The sequence below is a fragment of the Balaenoptera ricei genome, chromosome 19 (assembly GCF_028023285.1).
Source record: "Balaenoptera ricei isolate mBalRic1 chromosome 19, mBalRic1.hap2, whole genome shotgun sequence".
In the NCBI taxonomy this organism is placed as follows: Eukaryota; Metazoa; Chordata; class Mammalia; order Artiodactyla; family Balaenopteridae; genus Balaenoptera; species Balaenoptera ricei.
The window spans coordinates 55,401,602-55,422,646 of record NC_082657.1 but is presented as its reverse complement, the minus strand read 5'-3'; the positions used below and the strand labels follow the sequence as shown (position 1 = coordinate 55,422,646).

Here is a 21,045-nt window from a genome sequence, read left to right as displayed (position 1 = left end):
TCTACGGCGTGAGCTTGGATGGAAACACCGCCAAAGGAGGGTTCCACGCACGAGCCTTCAGGCCTCAGCCTAGTGTGGGATGCCCCTGTCCACGTATGCTGGCTTCCTTCAGGAGTTCAGACAGTATCACTTCACACAGGAGTCTGATCTCCCTCCAGGAGCCCCCTCCACTGGAAATCTCTGAAAGTAATGTCTGAGCTTACGTGCCAAAGCATGGGTCCTCACGCCACGTAGTTTGAAAAACATCCTTTTCAGTATGTTAGGAGCTTCCAGAAAAGCTTTGTTGTTGAGAGAAATCTCCTTCTTTGGATCAGTGAAGGTCAGTCACAGACACTAGTAAGATCTCTTCAAGGGGAAAAAACTGGATACGGTTTCAACTAGTTGGCCTGATTGAGATTCAGTTGAAGCCGTCCTCTATTAAATGAAGACTCGCTACTGGACCCACATGATCGTTGTAAGAACTGAAAGAGGAGAGAGTAACTCCTGTGGTAGGATGATTACTCCAGGCCAAGCAAGGCAATGGACAGAGTCCATTACAAACACCATGTGACTTCATCCTCATCATCCATCACAGGGCTCCAGGAAGTGCCAGCATCTTCATACCCATTTTGAGGAAACTGATGCCTGGAGAGATTAAGTAGCCCAAGTTCACACAGTTAATAAACATCAGATTACTCACCAAATGAGCAGGGCAATAAGATGCAAAAGGAGAGTGCTCGGCCACCTTAGAGACCCCAAAATGTCTTAGTGGTTTGTAGGTACTTTAGAAGCTCGTGTATTAATTAGCAGTGGGTATACTAATTATAAAGCTAGCTCATTCGTTAAACGCAGTTTCCATATGTCCCTGACCATATTATTCCCCAGGCAAGTTCTTTCCTAAAACAGAAAGTTATAAACCTACAGGTGATCTTGATTGGTTTTTCTCATGCTTCCTTCCAGTAAGGGAGATGTCACTTATTCATTCAACAAACACTTATTCAGCATCTCCTTTGGGCCGTGCATTCTCTTGGGGCTAGAAATAAAATTGGTGACCAAAAGGGACATGAATTTGCAATCTGGGGCAGGTGTATCGACCTCAGCGCTGCTGACGTTTGGAACCAAGTCATTCTTTGCTGGGGGAGTCCACCCCGTGCCTTTGAAAGATGTTTAACAGCATCCTTGGCGTTGACCCACTAGATGTCATAGCAACCCCAAGCGGTGGCAACTAAAAATGTGTCTAGACATCACCAAATGTCCTCCAGGAGCCTAATCTCCCCGCTCAAGAGCCAGTGTTCCACAGAGGAACGGAGTCATTCATCAAACACTAATAGCTCTCAGCCCCGAGGGTTCAGGTGATCAGCCCTAAACCCGATTTTCTGGGTACAGATGACATGTGAGTCGAGGTGCAGGTCCTGGTGGAGCTAGCCAGGAAAAGCAATTGTAGGGCAAGGGAGACAGGCTTTGGAAACATCTCAGAGGCAGAGGCAACAGCATGACCCAAGGCATGAGGGGAAATGGGATCCCGATTTGGAGTCTGTGTTGTTCAACGATCAGATCAGAGTTCTGGATAAAGACGAAAGCAGCATGATTCCATGTGCAGTTGACACAATGCAGGGAGAAGTGACAGACTCTGTATTCCAGAAGGCTTAGACAAGCTAGACCCTTGTGCCAAAATGAGGATGCACTAATAGGAACACAAGGCAAACTCCTGCATAATGGTTCAAAAATGCCAGCCATTCAAACAGGGGAAACCTGGCTGAGAGGCAGAGATATGAGAAGGCTTTGGTGATGAGCCATTTTCACGCTCATTCGTGCCTCAGAATACCCTGGCAGGCTTATTAAAGCACTGCTTGCTGGGTCCCACCCCCAGAGTTTGTGATTCAGGAGGTCTTGGGTGAAGCCAGAGAATTCGCATTTCAAACGAGTTTCTCAAGTGGTGCTGACTCAGCTGGGCCGAGGATTAACCTTTGAGAATCACTGGTGGAAGCCTCAGTTCCCAAAGATGTTAATGACGTTGGGGTCAAATTAATAGAAACCTGGCATCTCGATGTAAAAGCAGGTGAGAGCTTCGGTGCTCAAACTACCGCTGGTGAGCCAGAAAGAACACCGAGCACCTTATTTTAAGGGGAACTGGAAGGTTCCAAAGAAAAGTGGGGAAACTAGGTTATATGAAAAGTGGTTGAGGGACGTGGGGTGTTTGGCCCAGAAAAGAGAAGTTATGGGAAGAATCTAGGAGCTGCTTCAAATAGCTGAGGGGCAGTACTGTGAATATGGATAGGATTCGTTTTGTATCCCCCCAGGGTCAAGCACATTAGTTCAAGATAAGGAAAACCAGGGTGGGAGTGTCAGAAGCAGGGGGCTTTTGGTTCAAGGTTCAACGTAAAGCAGAACCTTGTAACAGTTATAGCTCTCGTGCAACGCTGTCCCGTGGAAATAGAATGTGAGCCATATATGTACTTTAAAACTGTCCGGCAGCCATAATGTAACAAGTAAAAAAGTAAAAACACAGGTGAAGTTAATTTTCATAACACTTTTTATTTAACCTACTATTTCCCAAATATTTTCACTTTGACATGTCATCAGTATAAAAATTATTAATGAGATACTTTGCATTCTTTGGTTTGCAGTACGTTTTCTGAATCTAGGCTGTGCCTTACACTTAAAGCGCACTGGACCAGCCAGATATCAAGCACTCCGTTGGTACATGTGGCTTAGGGCTCCCGTCGTACTGGACAGTCAAGCTCTAGTGAATCATGAATCCATCACCACCAAGTGAATGATTCCTACTTTTACTCAGTTGCTCTGCCCCATTACTGTCTTTTGGCTTTAATGACATTCATATCCCATGTGTAAATTCCTATTTTAAATTCAAATGAACTCATTATAAAGTTTTTATATGTGTTTTGAGAATTTCATAGCATGCTTTAAGTTACCTGGAAGCAGCCTGGGGCACCCTAAATAGAGATGGTATCAGGATTCTTGCTTATAAGTGGCAGGAGACTCAATTCAACCCAGCTTAAGAACATACCAAAATAATTTCTTAGCTCACATTTTGAGAAGTCCAGTGGTGACACTGGCTTCTGGCATGGCTGGATCCAGATACATCAATCGTGTCACCAGGAACTTGTTTTTATGGCCCCAAATTCACTTACTTCTGTGTTGCCTTCATTCTTTGCCTGGATCCCCTGGAGGTAGAAATACGGCCTGAGAAATTCCAGTCTTAAATCATCCTTACAGCGAGCATTCCCTGTAGAATAAGCTTCTCTTTTCAAATAGTTCTAAAAAACCCTAGATTTGAGGCTTATTGACTTGGATTGGAAGTGCACCACTTATCCCAGAATCCAGCATTGTGGATTTGGTCAGGGTGTCGCCTCCAGAGCCAGGACCCTAGGGAATCAGCCCCATGTAAACCACAAGAATGGGCACAGGGGATGGGATCCCCAGAGGAAAGGGAAGGGTTCGACAAACACAAATATCAGATGTCCATGAGGGGGGCCTTAATGATAGAGGCCGATGGATCAATTTGTCCTGGGTTGTGAAAATTGCCTTTGGAGAAGGTCCACTTTCTCTTTACTATAAGGCACTGCTTGGAATTTCATAGGTGAGGAGCTCAATTTAAGACACGAATCTTGAGTGCCTGGGCCCCAACATGAGTCTTGCTTTGCTTTTGACCAGTCTACTTTAAGAAGTCTTGTCCCGTGCGGCTGAATTTAGGTGACAGACTTAAGATCGGAATGAGGCATAGAAAGTTTAAAGAATAAATCTAAATGTATGCATTGCTAGGCAATTTAGAAGAGTGGAACCTGACTCAACTAGGTTATAGTCTGTTCTCCTTCCCTCCCCCAGTGACTTTTCAACCAAATGGCGACTGATCTCTGGGGTCAAAGATGTGAAAATCTTACAAAACTCAAAGTCTAACTTCTTCAGATCCCCAAACATCCGAATCACAAACAGGGTGTGCATTTCGTCTGAGTACCTGCAGCCCTCGCTCACAGGCATTCTTTATTGGTGCCAGTTACTTGTTTCATTTACCCACTAATTTCCTCCCATTGGAGTTGTTTCCCCAAAGTCATGTACTTTCTCTGCTCGCATGTACCTAAGTAGTTCCCAAATCCAGCCAGCAATTTAGATAGGTCCATGGCTGATTCCTGAAATCTTTACATGTGCGAGTTTTGGAAACAACAGAGAACTTCAAAAATGTATCAAGCCAAAGGACTTTTAGAGACAGAGTATCTTTTGTCATATAAAATAGAATTCTTTATCTCAAACTAAGATTTATTTAGAAGTAGCAATGGCCAGAAAATATTAGCAACAATGTGGCAATTCTCCCCCCCCCCAAATACTAAGACTTTCCTTGCCCAATTTGTGGGTAGGCATATTCATCCTTCAAGGGTCCCCAAAACATTGCGGACTCTTCTCTGAAGAATTCTCCATGCACTGCTTTGTTCTACCACTTTACCTGAGTCATTGCACTGACCAGAGGCTCTGAGGCAATATGGCTTAAGGGACTTAGACTGTCCTGGATTCAAATCTCAGCTCTGTCGTTTCTTAACCGTGTATCCAGAAAGTTCTTAAATTTGTCTGGGTCTCAGTTTCTTCATCTATTAAAAAAACCCAAAAATCTTGTCTTGCTGAGTTGCTTTTAAACAAACATGAACTAATGTATGTAAATTGCTTGGTGCCTAGGCACTCAATGAAGAGTAACATTATAATTATTATTACTGCACTGTGGTTACTTGTTTATAAGTCAGTCTTTCCCATTAGAGAGCGGCATCCTCTAGGGCAGGGACTGTGTCTTATTAAACTTTATGTCTCAATCCAGAATATATAGATATACATGTTTGTTGAAATAATAACATGAGTAAAGAAATGGATGCATACAGATGAAGAAAGAAAAGTCAATGTACAGTCAGTCTCTAGGGGACCATGGCCCTAGAACAATAATATTATACCATACCAAACCCTTTCCTTTTCAGTTGAATGTTTAGACCCTCTTACACCGAACCACATGTTTCTGAAGAAACAGTGCCCATGGTCACGTGGGCAATATCATATGGTTCAGACTGATTAAGAGCTAAGAGTCTTGAGTTAAATTTCAGTGTCTTTCAAATATCACCATATGATTAATTGTATTAAATATCTTCCTCATCTACCTCTTTCCAACCACAGTGACCAAGCAGAGACTTAAAATCAAAATAACAGTGTTTGTAAATTGAAAGTGCCTGCTTGCAAATCAAGTTGTAAGTATCCCAGGCCTTGAAACCCCAAAGTTTGATTTCGGAATTCAGCCACCAACTCCTTTGGAACTAGAAAGGCTGCCTATGTATTTTCAACTTGAAAACAGACACATGCTTGTCCCATTAGAGTCAAACATGTAACATCATTCCAGGTACCTTTAAACCTAAAAATCCAAGTCAGGGAGTCATGAAAGGCAGTGGGCACCAAAATCATTTCTCAGCCCAATTGACTCAAAAGCAGTGCGGCTGGGCAAACTCCCTTCTAGAAAGTTGTCCCTTATTTGGATGTGAAAATCCCTTCAGTTCATGCTGTTAATCTCGTCCTAACCATATTTTGTAAATACAAAACCTGGTTCAATGGTCCCACTGAGACCACATTTCCCAATAATGAGGGAAATGGCATTTACAGGAAGGTCTGAAACTTTCCTTCAGTAGCCTGCAATTTTGTAAGTCCCGTATGAAACCTCCATGTGGGCATGACTAATGGATCCACCTAATTAAATTTTTACAGCATTCCAGGGCTGGAGTGTCAAATGTTTGCTTCCAGCTTGTCTCCTTGTAACACTGTCAAATAAGTCTCCCATCCCATCCCCCTCCCACACACACCTTTTTTTAGGGTCTGTAGGCTGCATTCCAATGTCATATGAAATCAGAATTTGGTTGATGAGGATGAAGAGATGGATTGCCAAATAGTTTTTGCAAGCCAACCTACCTTCACCTATTTAGAGAGGTTAAAAGGATAAAAAGGGGGGAAAAGAAAAACAAAAAATCCTTCCAGCTGAGGTAGGATTCTATATGGGAAGTTGAGAAAGTCACTTCCAGTGGGTAAGAAGACCATCACTGTTGTTGTAAATCCTTACTCCTAAGGACTACACCGTGCGTTTAGCAAGATGGAATTTTAACTTTGAAAATGTACTTAAATTCAGTAGATTCTGTGGACTTCAGGAAAGAGGGGTTTGTTGCGTCTAATCTGCAGCACATGATTTCTTGTTCCTTGTTGTGTAATTGGTTTGAAAGAAAAGCATGCAGTTAGACCATTTGCTTATCTCCTAACCGGAGGGTGAGGGTTCATCACAAAATGGGTAGATAATTTGAGAATGTATCTGGAGATGCTCAGCAAAACGCAGAAGTAGAATCTGATTTCAGTGCCGAACGAATGTCAGACTCAAGATAGGATGCTGTGGGTTCGAGGCAGTGTGCTCCCCCGGAGAAATCACTGAACCTGTTGGAGGCACCTTCTTGGAGATAGATGCTTAGGATGGACACATGTCAGTCAATCCCTGAGAGCTCTCCAAACCAGAGTCCCCAAGCGTGGTCCATGTCATCTACATCAGAACCAACTTGGGAGCTTGTTAAAATGCAGGTTCTTGAACCCCAACCCAAACCTTCTGAGTCAGGATCTGGAAGTGGAGACAGGGACTCTACATGCCAAAGAGCTCCCAGGGAAGCCCCACCAGCTGAAAGTTGGAGATCTTTGCTCTGGAGCTGTGGGGAAGATTGTAACTCCACACAGAGAGGGGCTGGAGGTCACAAGTGATAAACAAGGCATGGATTAACTGAGGCCACATGGAGACCCTTCCCAGGGAACCAGGTCATCAGCACCAGGAAAGGGTTGTTTTTCATCCAGCCAGAAGATCCCTGTGGACACACAAAGGCTCACCTTACCCCGCAAAGAACCCAAGCTGATTATTCCAGCCCAAGGTCTTCAGGAATCAGTCCTAGTGGGGAACCTCCATCTGAAGTCTTCTACTCTGTCTTCCCCAAGTCGCCCACCCCCTACACGTGTACTCAGAAATACGCTTGCATAGACACTCAAATGAGTTCACCTTGACGTACGCATACAGACCCACACTTGCAAACAAACATGTGTGTGCATATGAATTGTGCCCATATAGCTGCACACACATGCCCGAGCATGGACATACATGTCCATCTCCACAGCTGCTGGCCCACAGGTCCTAACAGAGATGCTACAGCTCAGCTCTTGCTGAGGCAAACTAACCTCCCTTCAAAATAGTTCCCTTTCTAATTCATCTTAGGAAAATCACTAACCACAAGCAATTCCGAAAACCATCTCTCTCCAAGAGCTCCATCCTAATGTGGAAACCAGCCACTAACTCCACGGCAAATGGTTGACTGGAATGAGAATAAGATGAGGTTGTCAGAAGTTTATGATGCAACCAAGCAGGACTCCTTGGCAGCTGTTCCTCCTGGCCCCTCATCCTGGGATGAACTCAGCACCATATTGGCCAAATAAATAGAACAGTAGGGTAGACTCAATAGGGCTTTGGAATCAAGTGGCCGCACAAAAGTGTCTTTGGCTAACGTCGGCTGTGTCAGCTCGGGCAAGCCTCGAGTTTCTGTTCTATAAGCTAGAAGTTTATGAAGATTAAATGAGGCCATCTGTGAAAGCCCCTAACCCAGGGGCCGGGGACACCCAGTAATAGGAGATGATTGATCAGGGATTGGCCTGACAGAGTGCCTACGTTCCATAGACTTCAGATTCTAAAAACTCTCTCTTTGAATCTTGGCTCTTCCACCTGTTGGTTGGAGATTCTGTGCAAGTGTCTTAACCTCTCTGAATGTCAGCTTCCTCGTCAGGATGGAAACAACACCTCCACCAAACTCACAGAGCTGTTGGAAGAATCCTGTTAATGGGTCCTAAGAGCTTAGCCCGTGCTAGGAAAGGTGAATGCTTAGAAAGAGATGGTTCTTGCTGCTGTTTTTTCTTCTTCTTCTTCTCTAAAAAGAATAGCCCATGAGAAGGAAGGATAGAGGTAGCTATTTCCCCCTTAGGGGAAAACTCTAGACAGGAAACTGGACTGGGGCAAGGAACGTGCAGCTGTTGGAGAAGAATGCATTGCCTGTAACACACATCACTGAATGATCTTGCAGAGCAAGCTCACCGCTGTTTCCTGCGTCACCTGGACTGAAGGAAGCCTCCCGTTGCCTGTGTTCAGTGTTTGCATCAAACTCCCCGCAAAAGGGAAGGGGTTCTCCACTTGAGCTGAGGGCGGTTCTTTCTGAAGGGTTTGGCTTTTTTTAGGCAGGGAACCAACAGCCTTTTGAATCTGGTGAAATAGTTTTCATAGCCTTTAGACGTAATAAGGCTCGATACTTCTTAACTGTGTATCCTTGAGTAAGTGGATTCACCTCTCTGAATCTATTTCTTCATTTAAAAAAAATGAGTAAAGTAATGCCTCTCCGCAGGGTTTTCATGTAAACGAACACTCAGTGCCGTATCGAGTGCATAGTTAACTATTGTGGTGATGGAGAAAAGAGGGCCTCTAAGGAGGGTGGTCTCTGCCTCTCTTCATCCTTCTCATCCCTGGGCAGAGCCAGGAGGTGACCTCAAGTTTAACTCTGGGCTCCTCTTGGGTAGAGGACGTATTAGCTGATTGGATACCAAGGGTGGTTGGGAAATGAGGACCTTAAAGAATTTTTTGATTCCTCAGAAAGTTAAACACAGAATTACCATATGACCCAGCAATTCTATTTCCAGATATATACCCCAAAGAACTGAAAACAGGTCTTCTAATAAATACTTGCCCATGAATATTCATAGAGCACTATTTACGACAGCCAATAGGTGGAAAGAACCCAATGTCCATTGATGGATGAATAAATAAAATGTGATAAATGTGGTATATCCATAAAATGGAATAGTATTCAGCCATGAAAAGGAATGAAGTGCTGACACAGGCTATAGCACGGGTGCACCTCGAAAACTTTTCACTTAAGTGAAAGAGGCCAGACACAAAAGGTCACATATTGTATGATTCCATTTATATGAAATATTTAGAATGAGTGAATCCATAAAGTCAGAAAGCACATCAGTGCTTTCCAGGGGCTTAGGAGAGAGTCAAATGAGGAGTGACTGCTTCATAGGTGCAGGGTTTCTTTGGGGGGATGAAAATGTTCTGGAACTAGATAGAGTTGACGGTCACGCAACCTCGTGAATGTTCAAAATGCCACCGAATGGTACATTGAAAAATGGTTACTTTTAGGTTATATCCATTTTACCTCAATAAAAAAAAAAAAAATCTCCCTCTACCAATGTGTGGGTGTCTTGATGCCAGACTGGAGAAAGCAGAAGAAAAAGGAGGGGGTGATTGTTGAAGCACTAATTAAAAGTGTGCCCTTTGAGGGCAGAGCAGTCTCCTAAATCTCTTTAATGAAGACAAAGAAGGCAAGAGCTACGTATGTGGGAAGCAGCAGTTCAACACATAAACAGCAACGCAAGAGATGCCAGCCGTCGGCTTCTCAGGAAGGGTCAGCAGCTCGGGTTTTTTTTAAAGTCAGTCGACACGTGAAGTGTGCAAACTCCACTGTGGATTCTTTTGTTCCCGCTCCCCCGACCCTCTCCACCAGCTCGCTCCGCTTGGCACGCGGCCTATTTTCCGAACAGCAGCTGCGTACAGTTGAATAGTAAATCAAACACCCTAAAAACCCGTTGTTTTAAAACAATGTCTCAGATTTCCCAGATATTTCATTTCTCTTTTCCTTCCCCCAAACCCTTGCCTCAACAGCAGCGGGAATCAGCTCATTCAGGTACGAACCTCTGTCCCGTTTGCCGGGGATTCACGAGTTGCTTCCCACTGCGAAGTGTTTTCGGGGCAGAATTTACAGGCAGAGTATATTTCAGGCTGATCCTGTATGCTGTTAGGAAATCTGTTGTCAACAAATGCTCTTGAGCAGGAAGGGATTGGGTGACTAAGGTTTTCTGGGGACACATATCCCCAGGATGAGCCCCAAGATTTTAAGGATTTCGGCACCATGAGGGCTCCCCAGCCCCTTGGCTCTTGGGAGCCATTCTACAGCAAGCCCATCCTGGCAGCCCCCAGCGAAGGCTGTGCCGGTTCCCAAATCCCTGTCTGGGGTGGGGAGAAGTTTCCTAGGGAAAGAGTCAAGTGGCTGTGGGGAGGGCTTTCCCCGAGGGGCAGTGCGAGCTTCCTGGCAGATCCCACCGCCATGCCCCGCGTACGCACACACTCACAAGCCCTGGCCCCGCGGGTGCCAGCCCAGCCTCCAGCTTCACATAAGTCAGGGTTTCTCAGCCTCAACACTGTTGGCACCTGGGTCAGATCCTTCTTTGTCGGGGGAGTTGTTGAAGCTCAGAAAGGTCAGACGGCTCATCAAACTCAGATGGCTATTAAGTCACAGAGTTTATCAAGTATTCACTCAGCAAACATTTTATACCACCTATCATGTAGTGAGCTTTATTACAGGCACTGCCGGCCAGCAAACATTTATCGAACATCTATAAGATGTCAATATTACAGATACAAGAAAGAGCAAGACAGGCCTTCTCATTGTGGAGGAGACAGAAAATAAACGTGTGTACGATGTTCAGCAGCAGCCTTGGCCTCTACTAGGTTCTGGTAGCATCCCCTGTCGGGACGACCAGAAACTGCTCCAGACGTTGTCAGTTGTACCCCGGGGAAGGGGGAGGGCAAGATCGTCCCCTGCTGAAAACCACTGACATAGAGGGAATTTAAGAAAACAACCTTAAAGTGAGATGGAGTGATCTGAGTTAAAGTAGAAATCTGTCTGTCTGTCCAGAGAGAAACAAATGTATTCCAGAGATGACCTCTCTTGGGAAGGAATATTCAGAGATGAGAGCTACCCCGGGGCTGTGACAGAGCCAGCCCTGCTGAGAAGGACGGCAGCATTTCCGTCAGTAACTGGACCAGCCAGTTTCTCTGCAATTTGCCCTATTTAACCACTGGTTTATTGTCAGTGTTCCCCATTAAACAGTAACATCTGTGAGACCAGGGACTTTGTCCCACTAGGTAAGTGTACGATCCCCAGAACCTACAGCCCTGCCAGACACAAATGCCAGAGGGCAAATGACAGAATGAATAAATCCAGATAATCTTCTGCCTGTGAGACTCCTGTGACTTCTTCTCCTCTTTTTCTGACCCTCTCTTATTCCTCCCCGCTTTGTCTTCTGGCCTTTTTTCTCCCCCTCGGTGCCAAAACATACACGTGCACACATGCTCAAGGTCAAAAGCAGATACACTCATCCTCCCACAAACAGACACACATACCCACCAACACACCAGCAGGAAATGAGAAGGAAAGACCAAAACACATCCTTGACTCAGTGTTCTGAGAAAATCAACCATCCCAAACCCAACAGCAGATTATACTGGAAATCAGCTGGCCCTTGAGCTTCTTGGCAGTTGTCGATTTGTCACAATTGGAGGGCTTGATGCCCTCACCACGAGGTCACCAGAAGTTCTGTGTTCAGGCCAAGAAACTGTGTGACCCTTTGCATTCGGAGTAACACACTTTACCGTCACATTTACAGTGAAAAATGACGTGAAAAGGCCGCCTCCCACCCCTGCCACCAAAATAAATAAATAAATCACACACACACACACACCCCCCAGCTCTGTGGTTATGAAGCCCATATAAAGCGGTTCCAGTCTCTTGACAAAGACTATTAAAGGCTGGCAGGGCAGGCAGAGAGGCAGTTCAGGAAACATCACCTTTTATTTACCCAGATAAATATGATACGGGCTACATAAGTTTGAAGGCACTTTGCTAAACACTTGATATGCTGTACTGCACCCAAAAGGCCATAACTGCCTTTCGATTGAGGACAATGATTGGGAAAGAGCAAACCAGGCAAATAAATAAATTATATGTATTTATTTATTTTTAACATGCTTTGCTAGACAGGCCACAAGGCCTCTCTCAGGTAACACACACCTGGCAACCTAAACTAAAAAAAGGGACCTCTTGACAGGAGAGAACTGAGCTCCCCTTCCCTCTCCTCCTGGGCTGTGGCTGAACATCTGTCCGTCTGCCGTTCTGGGTGAAACAGAGGAAGTTTAGGTCCCGTGGCCGCTGCGCTGTATCAAAGCATCCGCCTCCTTTTCCAAAATCTGTGCAGAAGGACTGTTACAAATTAGGAAGCAGTCTTGTAAATGCATAGATTCAAACCCCAAACTGTATTTGAGTGAAAACCAGGATATTCATGGAATACAGAGGGTGAGTCTGAGAAATGAGTAGAGTTTAGAATCCTTCCCAAATGCCAGCAGATCTCCTGTGATCAGGAGTATTAAGGGGTCCCCTGGACTGGCACAGGCTCTGAGGGAACCCCTGTTAATTTTTACAGGTTCCTTTGCTCTTCCCATTCCCCCCAATAGCATGTATTGAGCATTATGTAAGTGTCAGCTTGTTCTAAACACTTTACGTGACAGTAATGTTATCCAGAATGCAATGAGGTACTATTGTTATCCATGTTTTACAAATAAATAATTATGACCTAGGGAGTTTAGGTAAATCTCCCAAGTTAACACAGCCAGTAAGTGGTGACAAGGAGATTTGAATCCAGGTCATCTTCCATCAAAGCCAACACTCTCTAAACTACAACTGTGTGTTTTACTAGATATGCACTTTCTACCAAGGGCGCTCCCAACCCCTCCGTGGCTTCAGTCATCATCTCTGTGACAGCCATCAAGAATATTTCAATTTCCATACCAGCTCCAGTCCGTTGGTAATGGCTGCCTGGATCATGGTGCTTAAGCAGCCAGGCTCAATGGGGAAAAAAAAAAAAAAAAAAAAAAATCCGCAATTGATTAGTGATGCCTGTTCTGGGTGCAGAAGGGGCAGTTTGTGGCACATATGCTACCTATTTGAATATTCAGTTTCCATTGCCAACGAATACTTTATCTTCTGAACTCCAAAGCCAGATTTTCAACTGCCACTGAGCTATCCCACTGGGATATCCTATTGGCATCTCAGACTCCCCAAATCTGGCCTCTTCTCTCATGGTCCCCAATGAGGTATAAAAAATATTCACACAGATTTCAAGCTGGAAACCTGAGAGCTGAGTTTAGCTCTTCTCTTTCCTTCATTCAATACTCTAATCAATCGTGCATCTTTTCCATTCTGCTTTTCAAAAATCGTGAAGGTTTCCTGTGAGCTATCACATTCTCACTCCTTGAGTCTAGGATAGGCCTCCGTTTACACTACTGCAAGAACCAACTAACCAGTGCTCCTGCCTCCAGATCTGCCAATTCACTGCCAACTATTCTTTCTGAAGCATGAATCTGGATATATAGTTCCTTTGCCCAGTACCTTTGTGGCTCCGCTAAGGTCCAGACTCTTCAGCTGGCATATGAGACCCTTCACCATGAGTTCTTATTCTAACTGTTCAGATACCTCCCTTGCCCCGCGATGAGTCATCCCGTCACATGTTACCTGTGCTTCAGCAACCACCCTGCTCTACCATCCCATCATCATTCATGCCCATGTGTTCTTGCACAAACTGTTTCTTCCACTAAGAATATCCTGCACAATTTAGTGATTCTTTACAGAGACCTCCATGCCCTTGGTTGGCAGGAGCCAACCATCACAGATTACACCCTCAGCTCTAAGAAGCGTGGTCTGGAGGAACCAGTGTAGCCATAACAAGCCCATCCACAGAGGGGCTGGGCCTTACCCTGGCCTGTCCTTTCCTGAGTCTCCTTCAAAGCAGCAGCTGTTAGGATGGGATTTACAGCCTATACACCCATAAACAAAGGTGTCCTTCAGAGAGTGTACCCATGAAAGCTGGATGGTGAGACCCATGACCCTGAGTTACCCCCGGCAGTGTACCCTGGCACCTTGGCTGATGGGTTTTTGCACCAGCTTACAGTTTACCATTTCGGGGCACACAACTCACACCAGCCTCAGGGCATTTGGCGTTGATTCAAGAATGCAACCTCCTTGAGGGTAGGGGCCAGTCAGAAACACCTTTACCCTCCTGTTATACCTGGACTTGGTACCTGTTACAAGGCAGGCAGTCAAGAAATGGTCTTCCATGGACTTAGTGGAGTGAACCAGAAAATAGGTGAATCCATCTCAGCATTGTCCCTTATTAGCTAGGGGATCTTGGTTTAATTTTGTAACCTCTCTACTTCTGTTTCTCCAGCCACAGAACTGGGTTAATAGTAGCGCCATATTTAGGGGTTCTTCAGACTTTGTTATCAGTGAGTAGCGGATGGGTGGGTGGGTGGATGGATGGATGGATGGGTAGATGAATATTCCTGTTGATGAATAGTGGATTAACAGATAAATGAGTTATTTAATAGATTCACTTAATACCTGTTTAATTAAAGAGAATTGAGTGCCAAAAGCCACCACCAGTCACACACTAAATAAAGTGACCCAAACACAAATGGTCCCCCAGGAAACAATCAAATAACAGTAACTTTTGCAGGCCTAGGGATGGCGTGGAGGTTCCCTCTGGGCACTCTTTTCACCAGATACCCTTCCCATGAAGAAAGGGGCGGGGAAGGGAGGGAGGGGAGGGGGGAGAGATCAAGGAAGGGGCAGGATGGTAAAAGCGCACACATGCGCACATGCTCAGAGGAACAACTTAAAGCCGAGCCCTCCTGTCACTTCACCCTAAGCCTCTGCCCTTACCCCGAGCCTCCCCGGGAACAGTCTATGGGTCCGAGGTTTTCTCTTGCAGAAGAAGGTGGTGCAGACAGGATCCTGAGCTCCCAGTTGCTCTGCTTTTAAGTTAATCTGTCATCTCGGTAGCGCTTGTGTGTGTGAAGGCGAGCAGGTGGAGAGAGACACAGAGGAGGACATCTCTGCATGCTTCTTCTCTAACCTATTAGAGGTCACCCCTCACCTGCCTCGGATCACTCACCTGTGGCTAAAAGGCCTAACCCACTCTGAGAACCCAGATTCTCCTGTTGGGAGCTTTACAGACCCTCAGGACTTCTCTGGCCCCTCCCGGCTCGGCCGTATCAGCTGAGTAATCTCCCTGAGCGTTCTGACACACAGCTGCAAGAGATGAAAACTGTACTGTTGATAGCTGAAACTTTGGATAAGATTACATGGTTTTGAATATCTTGATGACATATTTGTCTGAAAAGTCTTTTAGAGGACAGCCTAATATAAATGCGCGGAAATGTTTCTAATGACTAGCATTTGTCTACAGACTTCGTTGGAGAAATTAGCATTCATGTGTCTCTGGATGTCATTTGCATTTGTATGTGGGGACCAACTTTTGAATAATCATCTCTTCCAGCCCAGAAGTGTTAACTATTTACTCCGAACACAGGCTGGTTTCCTTCTCAGGCTATCTGGCTGGGTCTGTGATGTCCAGAAATAGGTAATGTTGTAACGGGCATATATCCCATGGCTCCAAGACCACTGGAACCTTCTAAGGAGTCCTCAGATACCATTTGCCCTAGCAAATATTTACTTGCTCTGCTCTGTTCTGGCCTCACCCACCCCACTGTTTCAATCACCTCCCCTCATCCCAGCTAACCTTGGTTCTTGCTACGAACTCCAGACCTCCTAGGTTGAAGGCTGAGACCTATCTGGTCGCAAGTATACTTGGGATTCTCCCCAGGACAACACAGATTCCACTGAAACTCCACGGAAAGGAGCTAGCGTGTGCAGGCATCAAGGGCCCGATTCCCTTCTGTGGTTTCATAGAGGTCCTTTGGCTGAAGTCCAGGGTAATTTTCCTGGTCCAATTTTACTTTAAGTAGAAGGAGAAGAAAAGGTCTGGATAAAGCCAAGCTAAGTGCTCACAAGGCTCTGATCTGCTCTGGGATGTCCAGGAAGAAAATTAACCTCTGTAGGCATCAGTTTTTTCATCCGTAATGTGGGGAGGTAATTCCACCAACTACCCAGAATTACAAAGACAAGAGTTGATCATGCATCTGAAATCCCAGGACTGAGCACACAGCAGACACTCAGTAAATGTTCCTTTCCTGCCCTGTCGCCTCAGTATTTCCTAGCACGCCGTCAGCAACAGCATTAAGGCTCCTGATGGCAACTTTAGCAAAGAACAGAATGATGCGCTGGTTTCAGCGTGAGATTCATTCGGGAGAGTTTCGCAGAGGGCGCGTTCGTTTGTGGGTAGCTGGACAGCTTGGGAGCCATTCTCTTTGTGAGCTCTGGGTCTCCAGTACAATTTCCCTGGGCACGTTCATTCTCCGAGGTCTTACCCGTCTGTGTCAGAAGTAACTCCGGACTGTTCTGCCTGAGAGGGTTACGCTGGAGGCAAGAGGCCCAGCGTCAGGTGAGGCCCCCGCATGGCTCTGCTTTGGGACCTAGCACCTTGCACACAGTAGGTGTTTCATGAACACCGGGTAAGTGAATTGGTGTGAGTTCGTGAATCTCGGCGGCACCATGCTGTCTGCTTCTAGAATGTGGAGCAGGAATACTGATGGACTGCGTTCCAAGAGATAAGTATCTCTAACAGTAAATGAACAGCAACAACAATTGTAACATTTCTGGAGCCCTCGGTCCAGGCCAGACTTTGTGCTGTGTGCTGTATGGTGCCATCTGATTTTGACACGCAACAGGCCACCAGCCGCCAGCTGTCACCTCCGTCCCAGTGGGAACTTGGATGCAGAATGGGAAGAGGTGTTTGCTGTTTCTTCCACTCAGCCTGCCTCTTCTCCGTTTTGAGGTAGAGCACAAGTAGCTCATTTCAGACACCACCCTGTCTTAGAAATATCCGCCAAACCCCCAGGTTTGGGGGGATCCGTGCTCCCAAATATGGCCTCGTGTAACCTTCTAGAGACTCCGAGAACTGGAAGATGAAAGGTGATGGTAACCCTAATACGTAATTACAAATGGCACCTCTGTCAGACTGCAAGTGAATAAATGAAGTCCAACAAAGTTCAGCTTTTTCCACAGTAACGACTAATTTGTGTTTTCAGTTGCTGTCAATAGAAATAACCTCGGGGTCGAGGGGTGGGCAGAGCTGCTTTGCTGATAACCCGGAGCCCGTGCCCTGCCTGTGCTTCGACTTGGCGCCGGTCCTGAGGCATCCCTACTTCCTTATCACAGGACGTGTTACTCCCATCCTAAGCTCAGGCTTGCTTGTCTGTCTGTCCACTGCCTGGAGACCTCCGGGAGGACAGGCACAGGTGTTGAGATGAAGAGGGTCAAGGAATGTCTGCAGAATGAATGAACGTGTTCACCTGCAGTGTCCTCTCAACCCGCTGGTGTGTCCCAACCGGCAAACGACTGTTCTGGGGTCTTGCTCTGTGTCTCTCTGTCTCCCTCTCTCTGTGTCTCTCTCTGACTCTGTCTCCATTTCTCTCTGTCTCTGTCTTTGTCTTTTTCTCTCTGTCTCTCTTTGTCCTTGTTTCTCTGTCTCTCTCTCAGGATGACGCTGACAAGGAGGGAGGGAGGGAGGATTGAAACCTGATTTGTCAAAATTATTCGATCTGTTTCCATCTGTCTGTTGGGCCTCACGTGAACACTCTGACAAGTTCTCTGCCGCCATGTTAATGTTCCGGGCGATGCTCTCTGGTCGCCCACATCTCATGCCAGGGACAACGCCTGCTCCCAAAGAATCCCAGGCCACGTCCCACCCTTCCTGTGTCTGCAGAGGCGCATTGGGAGAGGCAGAGCTGATCTTCCTTGAAGCCTGGGTTGCTGAGGGTTTTTTTTCTTGAACACTGTGCCTTGAGAACATTTTTATGTGCCTCTTGCCAAACCTGAAACTTGATGTTGGGATTGTTGGTGATCCTCTGAGAGTCAGAAGTGGCACCAGAACACACCTGACCACTCCCAAAAGCACATTTCCCAAGCACCAGAAAACTACAACTTGTCCTCAGGGTAGGATCAGCTCAGCAGAATGGCCCAGAATCTTCCAGCATCACTTTTCATTGTTATCTTGAAAGAAACAAATTAACCTGCAGATGTGGCTACTGTAGCCTCTATTTTGACTTGAGTCGATTGGTCCACTGGTGCAAACACATCATTAAATTAATATACACATAATGTGTTCATATATAATTGATGTGTATGTATACTTTCCCCTTTCTTTTGTCACTAGCCATTTGTTTTTAATTTATTTATTCATTTGTTTGTTTATTTATTTATTTATTTATTTTTGGCTGCGTTGGGTCTTCGTTGCTGCCCGCGGGCCTTCTCTAGTTGCGGTGAGCGGGGGCTACTCTTTGTTGCGGTGCGCGGGCTTCTCATTGCAGTGGCTTCTCTTGTTGCGGAGCACGGGCTCTAGGCACGCGGGCTTCAGTAGTTGTAGCATGCGGGCTTCAGTAGTTGTGGCTCACAGGCTCTAGAGCGCAGGCTCAGTAGTTGTGGCGCACGGGCTTAGTTGCTCCGCGGCATGTGGGATCTTCCTGGACCAGGGCTCGAACCCGTGTCCCCTGCATTGGCAGGCGGATTCTTAACGTCTGTGCCACCAGGGAAGTCCGCCATTTGTTTTAAATATCTACTGACTGCCAATCACATGGTTCCTCCTTGCACCATTATTAGAGACGTGGACTGATTTAAAGAAAAATATATAAGTATCTCCCTCCGACACACCATTGATTCCACCCACATCCCTTCAGGAGATGTATATTCCTACAGTTTCGATCACATAATTTACTGATGAAAAGGATACAGTGACAAAACTGGCACTGCGTTTTCGTCACCAGAGTGTAACTCTCTGGGGGATTTTTAAGAGGAAACACCAGGGAGGCTATTTGTAATCTTCTGTCACGACATTTAGAGCATGGGCTGAGTAGTGAGGATGGGTGGGCAGTGAGGCACTGAGTATAAAGGTAGAGAACACCACGGCAAAGGGGCCGACGTGTGAACCCCATCTTCACGTGCTCCATGGAAGCCTCTGGAACATTCACTGGTGGGGATAATTGTAACCGCACAAAGGACGGGGGGAAGGGTGTTAACAGCCTCTTTGCCCTCACTCAACTTTGTGTCTCTGTTGGGCTCCACCTCCACCCAGCCCCACCCCCGCCAGGTCCATTCTCTACTTCTCCCTACTCAGCTCTGGGCTCTGGGAGACAGATCAGCGTAGACATGTGAGTGGGCTCGCCAAGCCCTCTGGCTTCCAGCTGGGTCAGGCCTCTGAGTAACACTGCAGGGGGGTGGGGTGAGCTCCTGCCTCCCAGCCTGCGGGATCACTGGTGCCCTTGACTGAAGGTTACAGCTGTAGAGTCGGAGTCAGGCTGCCCTGTCCAGTCACCCATCTCTCTCTCTCCCTCTCTCCCTGTCTATCTACCTCTTTCTCCCTTTCTCTCCAGCTCTTTCTCTCTCTCCTCCCCCTTCTCTGAGTCTTGGAACGATGCACCCTTTCCTTACCCTTTCAGGTCGCAAGAGGTGGTCCTGGCTCCCTGAAGTTGGAAACCCCAGGAAACAATACCTTGCCTTAAGGCTTTTCTATATCGTGTGTTCCTGTGCTTTGTAAACATTCCCTTCATTAAAACTCCTCTTGGTTCCCCAGGCCCACTCCTTCTTGCTAGGACCCAAGAGACACAAAGTTGTGGATCAGATAGAATCACATGGGTGTGCTTCTCCCAGGGTGCGCCGAGGTCCCCCCGGAGTAGAGCCTCCTCCTTTCTCCTCCTCTCCCCCGGATGCAGTCAGGGGTCTCTACAGAAGAACGTGAATGACCTTCACCCTTTTCCCAGGAGAGACCAAGCTGGAGTCCTGTGTACCTCAGCAGGGCCTTACTGCCTTCCCCAGCCCACCCCACAGACTCTGGACCCCTGAATCAGAGCTGAGCTATGCGAAAGGGCAGAGCACAGACCAAAGTCAGAGGGCCTCTGCTCTTTTCCTACCCTGTGACTTTGGGTTATACACATGCTTCCTCCTTGGGGATGATGTGACATTTCATCGAGTCAAGCCATGAATAATCTTGTAGCTAAGAAAGGCCATGTGACTCATTTCTCATACATAAAATATAAGCATTCCAATGGTACCATCAATTTCCCTTTTGTTTTTACCACCTTGCAATGCAAACATGATGGCTAGCACTTCAGCAGCTACCTTGGGAAGATGAGGTGATAGCAAGAGGGGAAAGATGAGAATTGCAGAGATGGTGAGATGGTGACCTTAATATTAGTAAGCCACTGAACTAATGCTAGCAATCAACTACGTCCACAACTGTGTGGTGTGTGTGTGTGTGTGTGTGAGAGAGAGAGAGAGAGAGAGAGAGAGAGAGAGAGAGAGAGAGAGAGAGAGAAAACATTAATCCTTCTTTGTTTAAGCCCCCTGTTAATTAATTATTCTGTTGCTTGCAGCCAAAGGCATTCCTGTCTGATATAGTAAATAATGTGTCAATAAAATAAAATAACTTCTCCAACACCCCATTGGCTTTTTACATTGAAATCGGTGTAGTGTAGATTTTTTAAGTGGGAGGAGGGTTAATCTGTTTAACCCCCTTTCACCCTCTTTTCAGCAGCTCCTGTAGCCCCTTGAGAGCAGATGCCACGTTGACATTTACATCCCTAACGATCAACATCACAGTTTCTGTATAACTGGCATTCGATTAAAGATGGGCTTCAGAAGGTCCACAGAGGATAGTACGGTAACTACCATTTATTGAAGGACTAATACATGCAAAGCATTTTCCAATTCTCATTTCAGACACATCATATCTCTGTTGAGCAAGTATTTTTACCCTCATTTTACAGATGAAAATCCTGACGCTCAGAGAGTTTTCATAATTTGGCCAAGATCCTGAAGCTTATAAATGACACAGAGAAAATGTGAAGCCCCAGTCTCCCAGCTCCCCTATAGACATCTTCCCTGTGAGACAAACAATTCAGAGTGTAGAAACCATCCCCGGGGACTTTTTCTCGTTTTAGCATCTGAAGATACCAACAGACCCAGCCAGGTGCCGACCTGCATTGAAGCAAGCTCTGCATTAAACCTTCAAAGAGTCTAGAATTCAATCCCCGGAGGGTTCAGAGGATGATGGTTTTGGGCTATTGAGAAAGTGGCCCTTTCCACTCTCTCATTTGCATGCTGGATGTCTACTGAAAGTTGCTATGGTGATCCGTTTGACCAGAAGTTTCCGCTGAATCATCCCAACACATATGAA

At 46.1% G+C, this 21,045-nt stretch overlaps 1 long non-coding RNA gene across 2 annotated transcripts in view; it reads left to right on the top strand.

Moving 5' to 3' along the window:
• Window positions 1-21,045, top strand: part of LOC132353604 (uncharacterized) — a 120,921-nt gene that overhangs the window by 97,269 nt on the left and 2,607 nt on the right. Inside the window, exon 6 of one of the 2 annotated variants that reach the window (XR_009499052.1) lies at window positions 20,401-20,529. The exons of the other annotated variant lie outside the window; for it this stretch is intronic. This is a non-coding gene — a long non-coding RNA (uncharacterized LOC132353604). The remainder of the gene's footprint in view (window positions 1-20,400; window positions 20,530-21,045) is intronic. 2 annotated transcript variants of the gene reach the window in all.